Source organism: Acomys minous (genome assembly GCF_964271855.1).
Source record: "Acomys minous genome assembly, chromosome: 11".
NCBI classification, from domain to species: domain Eukaryota; kingdom Metazoa; phylum Chordata; class Mammalia; order Rodentia; family Muridae; genus Acomys; species Acomys minous.
The window spans coordinates 61,618,829-61,629,211 of NC_140492.1; positions in this window are offsets into that span (position 1 = coordinate 61,618,829).

Below are 10,383 nucleotides of genomic sequence, written 5' to 3' on the forward strand. Positions count from 1 at the left end.
CCCATTTTAAAAGATTGAGTCATCTGTCATTTGGCTACAGTAGACTTAAATTTTTTTATTATTATTATTATTTTTTTTGGTTGGGTTAGGGGAAGGTATGAGTGATATGTTCTAGGAATCTCTTATATTCTGATAATTCAGAAATCTTGACTAGCAGGCAATATTTTTTGTACTCAAAGCCAAAGTCCTTTCTCTGTTCCTCTGCCGCTCACTGGGAGGGGACTATTTGAAGCCGGGCTGCAATTGCAAACTATCAACAAATTGACTTTTTTTTTCCTAAGTAATTGTAATTGTAAAATTTTTTTGTTCTTGATTTTAGCTATATGTAGTAGTTGAATTATCTAAGATAGTCTTCTGAGATACAACTAAAATATTTTGACCTGCATATATTTTTTTTAGTCATTTTATTTAGTGGTTTTCCCAATTTACATTTTTTCTCCCTCAGCAACAGTTTTAAATATTCGGATAGACATATACTTGTTTGGACAAAAACTGTAATTATATCAGCCGAGGAAATTTTTATTTATTTCCATTTTCAGTTTTTATTCTTCCTGCTCCTTTTCCTCCGATCTCTTATCTATTTTTTCTGTTCACCAAGCCCAATTTTTCTCTCATCATTTTTAACCCTTTTGCTTTTCCTCCCATTTCAAAGCAGCTTTTAGAGATTCTCTTCATATTACCAAGTGCAACTTTTGCAGGGTACATCCTGAGAAGTTTTGAATGAAACCTTTAATTTGCTACTTTGCTATTTCCTGATTGCCTTGTATTTTTTACCTCTTCGGAGCCATAGTGTTCTTTACAGCTGAAGAAGACTGTGTTTCTTGTCTTTCATTATCTGATTTTTTTTCCTTGAATTTTTATAACAACATATCAGAGTCTTTAAATTGTTTTCTAGATAGTGTAATTAGTTTTTGCTTCTTTGGAAAAAAATAGCCTTTTTGTGTATTTTGAGCTCTGGTTTTCTACCTTTTATAATCTCCATACTGATTTTCTTTGACTTATAAGGAATGATGAACGATATGTCTACCTCCCGCGTTTGTTCATAAATATGAGCAGGCTTGCCTGACGGGCATGAATTTGTATGAGCACTTTGGAAGTCCTGCTGATGGAGGCAAGAAGAGAAGAAAGTGAAATCAGGTGCAGTCAGGGATGGGGTGGGGGAGGGGCTGACGGGAAGATGGACTCCTCCTGGCTTGGAGGAGACCCGTTCTCTTGGTACCATTTTTCTCAGTCAGCTGTGACCCTGCTGCCTTCCTGCCTGCCTGACAGCCATGGCATTGTATTCTGTTGTCTCCCTCCTGGTGTTGCTCACAATATATATATATACATACATACACACACATATATCACATATATGTATAACACACATATATACATACACACATATATATGTATATACATATACATACACACACACATATAAAAAAGGAACTTTTATTTGCCTGCTTCAATATTGTCTCGAAGGATAATGTACTGCCTCTGTCTGTTAATCGAGACCAAGTCCTGGAAGCTTCTAGCCTCCGTACTGTCTAACCTAAGCCTCTGAGACTAACTGCTGAATAAGCTCACCCTTTCTTGTGTTGTTTCTGAGCTCTAGGCTGGCTGGTTCATCTCATCTGTTCTGGCTTAAACTCCTCTCCCAGCTGACTTAATCAATCTGGCTTCTCTCTTGGCCCTTGAACTGCTCTGCTTGGCCTCAAACTAACTCCAGCAGTCTACTCTAACCTTCTAGCTCCTTCTCATTCTCTGGCTCCTTCTGGCTTCGCCTGTGTCTAGCCTCTCTCTGTAAAACTCTCCTGGTAAAACTGTCTCCACTCTCTTTGCATTGACCCGGAAGTAGCTTCCGTTCCCTTTCTCTTCCCATGAGAGTTGGGCGTATCCTAGTCTGTCAAATCTTTCTCTGATTCACCACTTTTTCTGCTTCTCAAATGGACATCACTTTCAAATACGGGTGCTTCTTTCTACAAATTAACTTTATCTTTATAGTTTGGGATTAAAGGCATGTACCATCATTCCTGGACCTAAGCTTTTCTTTACCTGAAACTTGCTCTATACCAGGCTGGCCTTGAACTCAGATCTTCCTGCCTCTGTCTCCTGGATTAAAGGCGTGTTTGTCTTCCAGCCGGATCACACACACCTAGAAGGTCTTTGGATGTGATCTCTTGCCAAAGCAGCCATGTTCTGAATTAAAGCTCCTCTTTGCTTAGATGCTTAGTCTGGGGCCTCCTGCTGCTGCTGCTTTTGCCGCTGTGGCCAGGGTAAGTCATAGCTTCTTAGATAACCCACGAAGCACACTCCCTTTGGCCCTGTACACGTGACAATACAAGACCCCATGTAGGGGTCATGGTCTTCCTGCCACTTCCTGTAACCACCGCTATTTCTCTGGAAGATCTGAGCCTGCTGTCTACCTCACCCGGTGCCTTCTCTGCCCTCCAGACTGGATGGCACCACCTTCCTAGCACGTACAAGACACATGTTATTTTCATACTTATCTTCCCTCTCCAGGGAGCTTTGACTGTATATTCTTCTTAGGGCCATATCACAGGGGATCGCAGCATGGAGGAAAGCCAACCCTTGCCTGCAGATGTGCCACCAACTTCCTTTAAGGCTTTTCAGATTTTGAGAGCATGGATTGCATGCTATAAGTTTATTAAACAAAGGCCGGGTGGTGGTGGCACAGGCCTTTAATCCCAGCACTCGGGAGGCAGAGGCAGGCAGATCGCTGTCAGTTCAAGGCCAGCCTGGTCTACAAAGTGAGTCCAGGACAGTCAAGGCTACACAGGGAGACAAAACAGAAAACAAAACAAAAAAGTTTATTAAACACAATTTGAGTCTTTGTAGTGAAAAGGTTGAGGCGTAAGAGCATTGACTTGGAGCCAAAGACCTTGGCTGGCCTTCCAGTGACATTGCTTAGAACCACATAGTGTAGGTCAAATGATCTTCAATTTGTGCAATGGTAAAATGAGAGCAATATTTTGCATTGAGTGCATGAAAAGGAATTTTTTAAAAACATTTAAAACATAACAATTGAGATATAATATGAATAAATTAAAAAACTTTTAAAACAAAAAATAAAAGTAGACAGTCCTTTTTATTCTTAAATTTTGTATGTTATTATTTTAATATATTTTATTAATTTATTCATACTACTATTATTATTATCATTATTATATTTTTGCCTCATGTAAGCTATGCTAATAGTGCAGAAGGTCATCCATAAATCCTTCCTGGCACTGGAATATAAAAGGGAACAAAAGTACTTGAAGGTGCTATTGCTTTCCTTGATGCCATGTTTATAGCCTTCCCTTGAACACACAGTGCCTGGTCCCAGATTCTTACATTATCTCTTTAATCTGTCCTTGAAGTCCTTTTTGCCCATTTCCTCACACTCAAATGTTATTACAAACGGTGCTCTTTCAAAGGCCCTTTAGAAAATGTAATTATCCATGATTCAGTGTCACTTCTAAAGCCGTTCCTTATTACTTCTTGGAAGTTACAAAAACCATTTCATTTCCAAATGTTCTTCGATTCAGAAAGGTTGAGGAGGCGTGTTTGAGGAGATGGCACTGAGTTGGCCTGGGTCATTTATGATGGGCAATCCAGCAGGTGATCAATACCGCCTAAGAGTCCCCGCATGGCTCCATTTCAGTGTTGTACTCTCAGAAGTGGGTTAGCTAAGTCCCAGGCCAGGCAGAATCTATGAGAGGTTTGCTTCAGCACCAACAGTATTAGTTTGAAATAGGTTGTGCTTCGTAAAAATGGTGGCATCCATTAGCTAGTGAAGAGACTGGTTCTTTGGTTTGGGCTGTTTGTTGTTGTTGTTGTTGTTATTATTATTATTATATTATTATTATTATTTATTAGGTTTTTCAAGACAGGGTTTCTCTGTGTAGTCTTGGCTGCCCTGGACTCACTTTGTAGACCAGGCTGGCCTCAAATTCACAGCGACCCGCTTGCCTCTGCCTCCCGAATGCAACTACTTCTAGACTTGGTTTTGCAAAGTCAATTTTTTTTTTTTGAGACAGATATTTTAGCCCAGTTTACAAATGCACGTCGGATTAGAAAGGAAAACTTCAGAGTTGCTTCTTGGTAGCAGAAGAATCAAATTAGGAAATCTTAAGGTATCTATGACTCAGGCAATTCTGTAGCGGCAGATCTGTTCATGAACTGAACTGTGGTGACCCGGAGAGGTCAGTTTCAGTTGTGTCATTATTTACAGAAGAATAAAGTTCAACAGGCAGAGAAATCACAGAGCACCTCAGGGAGCAGGAGTTGGGCTGAGACCCTGAGGTTGCACAGTGCTGTGTGCAGGCTGGGGGGGGGGGGGGAGGGGCCTAAGGCTGGGGTGGAGAGAGGTAGAAGATCTTCCTGCACAGGGTTCCGAAGACCCAATGAAGGATTCTTCCTTTTGCTCCTGAGCCACGGTGTTAGGTTTAACTGACTCTTCCACGACTGCTCCCTTGTAGATGCAATGATTGATAGACACTGCCTGGAAAGAGACCAGACTCAGAATCTAAGATGGTGTCACTATTGAGTAGCTCTTGACAAGTGACTTAACCTCTCCGAGACCCCGTTTTGTCTTCTGTGGAAATCTGGTTTGTGAGGTTTAGGTTGGGAAGGAAGAGCGAAGGTACCAGCAATACCTAGCTTTTCAGGGTGTTCCTAGGTGGTCCATAAAGCTTAGGCGGGGCCTGGAATTCTGCATGTTTGCTTTCCTTATTCTGCCACATAGACCAACCCTGATGGCCATCAACTCTTCTCTGCTAATAGTGTCCTCAGAACACCCAGAGAAGTTTGAGGTCAGTTGTTTTCTTCTCTTTCTTTCTTTCTTTTTGGTTTTTTGGTTTTGTTTTTTGAGACAGGGTTTCTCTGTGTAGCCTTGGCTGTCCCAGACTTGCTTTGTAGACCACACTGGACTCGGACTCACAGTGATCCACCTGCCTCTGCCTTCCAAGTGCTGGGATTAAAGGCATGTGTCACTATGCCAGGCCTCTTGGATCAGAGCCGTTATGATGGAACTTAAGTTACTTAGCATCACTCGGAACGTTTTCCTCAGTATATGAAAAAGTATTATCTCAGAGTACCCAGGTAGCTCGCCTGTTTGTTAACTCATCCAACAAGGTTTTATGGAGCGCTCTATGCACCAAGGTGTTGCTGCTGTTGTTGTTGTTCTTGTTTTTCTTTTGAGACAGAGTTTCTCTGTGTAGCCTGGCTGTCCTGGAACTCACGGTGTAGACCAGGCTGGCCTCAGACTTAGAGATCTGCCTGCCTCTGCCTCCCAAGTTCTGAGATTAAAGGCATGGGCCAATACTTCCCAGCCTTTCTAGTCTTACTGTGACCAACAAGGTAAGAAATTATGTTGTGCCGCCCTCCCTTCTAATGAGGAGGAAGAAATTGGTTAAGCCTTGGTTGGTTCTGAATTTTGCTTATGTCACTACCGTACGTCACAAGGATTTTGCCATTGACTACACACGTCAACAGTGTGGAGTCCACCTAAACCCAAAGTAGAGACTGACAGGCTCGGTTCTTGGTCACATGGGACTCACTGTATGTGAAAGACATACATGAACAGCTGACACAAAACACAGAAACCAGTGACAAGTATAGTGTGAGCAATAAATCAGATGGAGTGCAAGCGGGTGTGGGGTGGGGGGGTGGACTATGTTGTGGGAAGAGAGTGAAAGAACCCTTGAGCATCGTGCGCGCTACACTTGGCCTCTTTGAGTGCATCATAGATTTTTGGCCCCAGAGGCTAATCACTGAGACTGGGATAATACTTATCAGTTTGGAGTAGCACAAAAGGGCCACCCCACAGCGGCGCTTTCGTCACAGCCTTTGCACTGGCCGCCCATCCACAGACCTCTCAGGGTCTAGGTGAGCAGGCTCGCTCATTGGCTTGTTCAGGAGGAGGTTGACTCCCAATCTTCGTAATAATGAGGAACGGCTGCATTAGCCGCACTTGGAAAGGATCCACAGACTCCTCTTGGCTCAGGAAGTGTTTGGGGTGCATTTATAGAATGCTGTTTCTTTTCCTATAGCACAATGAAATGAAGGCGAAGTGAGAGGAAGGGGGGAGGGCATCAGAAAGCAAGCCAACACGGGGTTCTTCAGCCTAGCCCTTTTGCCTTATCCAAATGTACGACGTGTCTCCTCACCCCCCACTGCCCCCCCATCCAACCACCTCAAGTTACAAGCAGCTGAACTGAATTAGAAAAACAGCCCCTCGGTTGCTGAGACCTGGCCTGCCAAATTCTCAGCTGGCAGGAGTTTTTATAGCTCCGTTATAAACCCCTGAAAAGTGAGGAAGAATGGAAACATTGACATAACCTGAACTCCCAGGAGTGGCTTGTGGCACTCTAATTATCCTTTGGGCTCACTGGCCCCGGTTTCCTCTCCCTGGGCTGGCAGAGACCACTGCAGTGGCTCTGCCTGTCCTGGCCACTGGAGGTTGGAAGCTGGGGATGGTAGGGAATAATGGGATAGTGTCTGCTGGTGGGAAGGCCCCCCCAGTTCCATACATGTGAGCCCCTCCCTTTTCCCTTCCTTCCCTTGTTCATCCCCCCTGCACCACCTCCCCAGCCCTACTCCCCCTCAAAAAGGCAGAACAGTTCAGTTGGTTGTAAAAATTAATGAGTTCAGATACAGACTTGCCTCATTCCGGTCCAGCTGGGTAACCAGGGCGATTGCGACCAGCATCCTAGACGCTGACATCAGCTCCACACCCCGGCACAATGCTGCTCTGTGTGATCTCAGAAACAGATCAGGCTCCTGGGCTTTTTATACATCCTGCTTCCTTCCTACGTAAACTCATTTTACGACCCACCAGGAGAGCGCATCATGACTGGTCGCTCCCCAGGCCGCCGATACCAGAGGATCTAGCCTCACTGTGGACGACTCTTTTCACAGCTGGACACTTTGCTTCCAGTTTCTTGGCCCTCCTGAGGGTTTTCTCACCGCTCCCCCCCCCCCCCCAGCTCCTGCCCCCAGGTGTTGACAACTAGTGGAAGACGATGTTGATAATGACTCCACTACTTTCCATTTGCACGGCCCTGTACCATTTTCAACACCCTTCTGGGGGGTTGTCTGATTTGTAGCCCAACATCACCCTGGGAGGTAGGGGTGGTGCACCCACTAAGATAAAAGCTGGCAGAGCTGGTGGGGGCATAACTGGGACCAGTTCCGGCAGCCCTGGTTCCTAGTAAAGTTCTTCTGCCACACACTTGGGGTGACTCCTTGGTGAAGGCTTCTGGAAACGTGGATTAAGTGTCCACTGGTGACCCGAGCTTCACGGGTCCACTTTCTGTCTGGCTGAAGGGGAAGGGAGGAGGCAAGGTGTGTGGAGAGGTCGCAGCACACACAGACCCCCCACTTCCTGCAGAATTGCTGCCTTGTCTTCAGCTCAGTTCCCCAGAGCACCAGACAGACTTCTAACCTGCAGCCGTCTATCCCAAACAGGGTCTCTATGCAGCTCCCTTAAAGAGATTTCAAGTGAAGTTGCTAGATCCGAGGCAAAGCGCTTTAGAAATAACAGAACTGTAAACTTGTGTGGTAGAGTTTGCAAGAGTCTTTGGGATAAATGTTTTTATAGATCAGCCTCAACCTCCAGGTTTTGACCCCTTTCGTTGGGGGGGGGGGTAGGGTGGGCAAACCATTCTTTCATAGGGGTCATTTCTCAGATAGCCTGCATATCAGATATGTATGATATACATTATGATTCATAACTAGCAAAATTACAATTGTAAAGTAGCAACAAAAATAATTTTGTGGTTGGTGGGGGCGGCGGGGGCGCTCACCATAACATGAGAAACCTTGTTCAAAGGGTCGCAACATTAGGAAGGTTGAGAACCGCAGCTACAGAAGCCTGCAGGAACGTGAGGAGGGGGATTTTAGGGTACCTGTTCCGTCTACCACAGCCGCCATGTCAAAGTGTCAAGCACAAGAGAGTGTGGCTTAAACCGGAGAGACAGTTCTGGAGGCTGGGAGTCTAGATCAAAGCACCAGCCAAGCCATGGTTCCCCGTGGGCTTCTATTAGAACTTCCGGTGGTGTCCGTCAGCCTGGCTTGGCACGCTGCAGTGTGCAGTTGCTTCACACACTCTAATCTTCGCCTGGGTCCTCACCTGACGTTCTCCCAATGGGTCTGCAGGGGTTTTATGGCCTTTTCCTCTTCCTGTAGGGAAGCCATGTCGGATCAGGGCCCAACCCCGAGGTAATGAAGTTGGCACTGGTCACGAGGATACAACCCGACCATCAGTGCCATGTAAGAATAGAGCCTTATGGGGCTGGAGAGATGGCTCAGCTGTTAAGGGCACTGACTGCTCTTCCAGAGGTCCTGAGTTCAATTCCCAGCAACCACATGGTGGCTCTCAACCGTCTTTAATGTGATCTGATGTCCTCTTCTGACCTGCAGGTGTACATGTAGGCAGAGCACTGTATACATAATAATAACTTTGAGAGAGAGAGAGAGAGAGAGAGAGAGAGAGAGAGAGAGAGAGAGAATAGAGCCTTACCTTAAATGGAATTCATTTACACTCGCCAAAGACATGGTTTCCAGCAAATTCCCATTTATAGATACTGGGGATGAGGATCGAGGACCTCAACATCTGAGCCCAGCGTAAGGATAACATTTTGTTCATCGTTGGCCCCATGGCTTGTCAGAAATTAGGGAATAGGTATGGTTCTCAAATAGCCAATAGCAGAGGTTCCAAGCGAGCTTTTACTTGCTCACGTTTTTTTAAAAACATATCAATTAATCTGTGTAACAACCCCGGACATGGCAAAGCTTAGAATCCCCATTTTGTTGGCAAAAGAAATGGAAGTAAGAGAAGTTGCCCCTGGCATGAGGCTGGTGGTCCTGCAGGGCGTGGCTCCAGAGCAGTAAGAACCAGTTCTCACTCACCAAGGGTAGCTTTACTCCTGCTCTGAATCAGTGAGAATAATCAATGAACCTGCCCTGGACCCCAGCTGGGAAACTCCGGTCCATTTTATCTTAATGTGACTGTGACCTCACCTTAAGCTCGGTGTATTTGCTGGGAGCCGAGGCCGCACGCGCACACGCACGCGCGCACCCATGCACGCACGTAGCCATTTCTTTGAAGCCTCTGGGGGCTTCTGGAGGTCTCGCTCTGCCAGGGAGCGGCTCCTGCCTCAGCACAGCCAGGCAGCACGGCTCCCTTTCAAGTTGCTCAAACCCAGGTCGACAAGTATCTCCCCTTTCTCTTGTTCATCCGCGTCCTTTCCGTTGTGACGTCACAAACACAACAGTTTAGCTTTGAAGCAGGTTTGCTGCGCAGTCTGCAGCGCGGTTCATCAGCGCTTATGGTGTGCCGCCTTCCGGCACCCTGTCCTCGCTGTGGGAAGCATCAGGACTTCACGGACACTGGGGTTTATTTGATTCCAGGGGTTTTAAGGCATTTATAAGGGTGTGTATGTTGTAAATATCCCGTCTTCTTTTCTCCGGAAGATACTAAAGCGTTCTAGAAATGACTGTGTTTCAGCAACAAAGCTGCGTTCGTCAGACTGACTGTTGTTCCAGACATGGCTGTCCTCCTCAGCCTTCCAATAAGCCTCGGCGACAGTTCCAGCATGGGAACCATGTGGCTACCAATCACCAGGGACCCTCCCACCCTGACATTGACACATCTGTGTTGTGCCACGGTTGTGATTTATGAAACACTGCATGCGTTTGGAGTTTTATACACATGGCTGGCTGCCCAGTCCCTCATCCCCCCAACACACACACGTTTTTTTTCACCTTTATGCTGCCTGCTTATACTTGCAGACAGCCCTCACTCTGCAAGCCTCAAAGAACTGCAGCATAAGAACCCAATTTTGATGAGCCTGGTAGTTTGTGAAACAAAGCCTCTTCATACTTGCTTTTACATTTAAAAGTGGATGAAGACCAAGAAGACAATAATTCTCGTTTCTTAAAAATGTAACAAGGTTCCACGGGACACAAGGTGCCATGCCTGTTTGTATTCTGAGATACGACTGACCGTGGGTGTGTGTGTGTGTGTGTGTGTGTGTGTGTGTGTGTGTGTGTGTGTAGGTGACTAGCATGAGATTGCGTATGAAAGTAGGATGAAGCAAACCCTACAGGGAACTCACAAGGGATGAACAGCTGACTCAGGAGATGCTGTCACTGTCCTCTGGGGAAAAGAGAGCCAGAGAAGGCTTAGGGAAGAGTCACCACTTAGGAGGAGGAAGCATCCATTTGGGAACACAGCAGAGGGAAGCAGGGTGTAGACGGTCTAAACAGCCCACAGCATGAGCCAGCGGAAGCTCAGAGGTGAGAGTTCTGAACCTTGGCTCAGGGTGTGCTCAGTGCTCACCCGCAGGTGCCTTGACTGGGGAGGACCTCTGCTTCTAAGGTGCATGAGCCAAA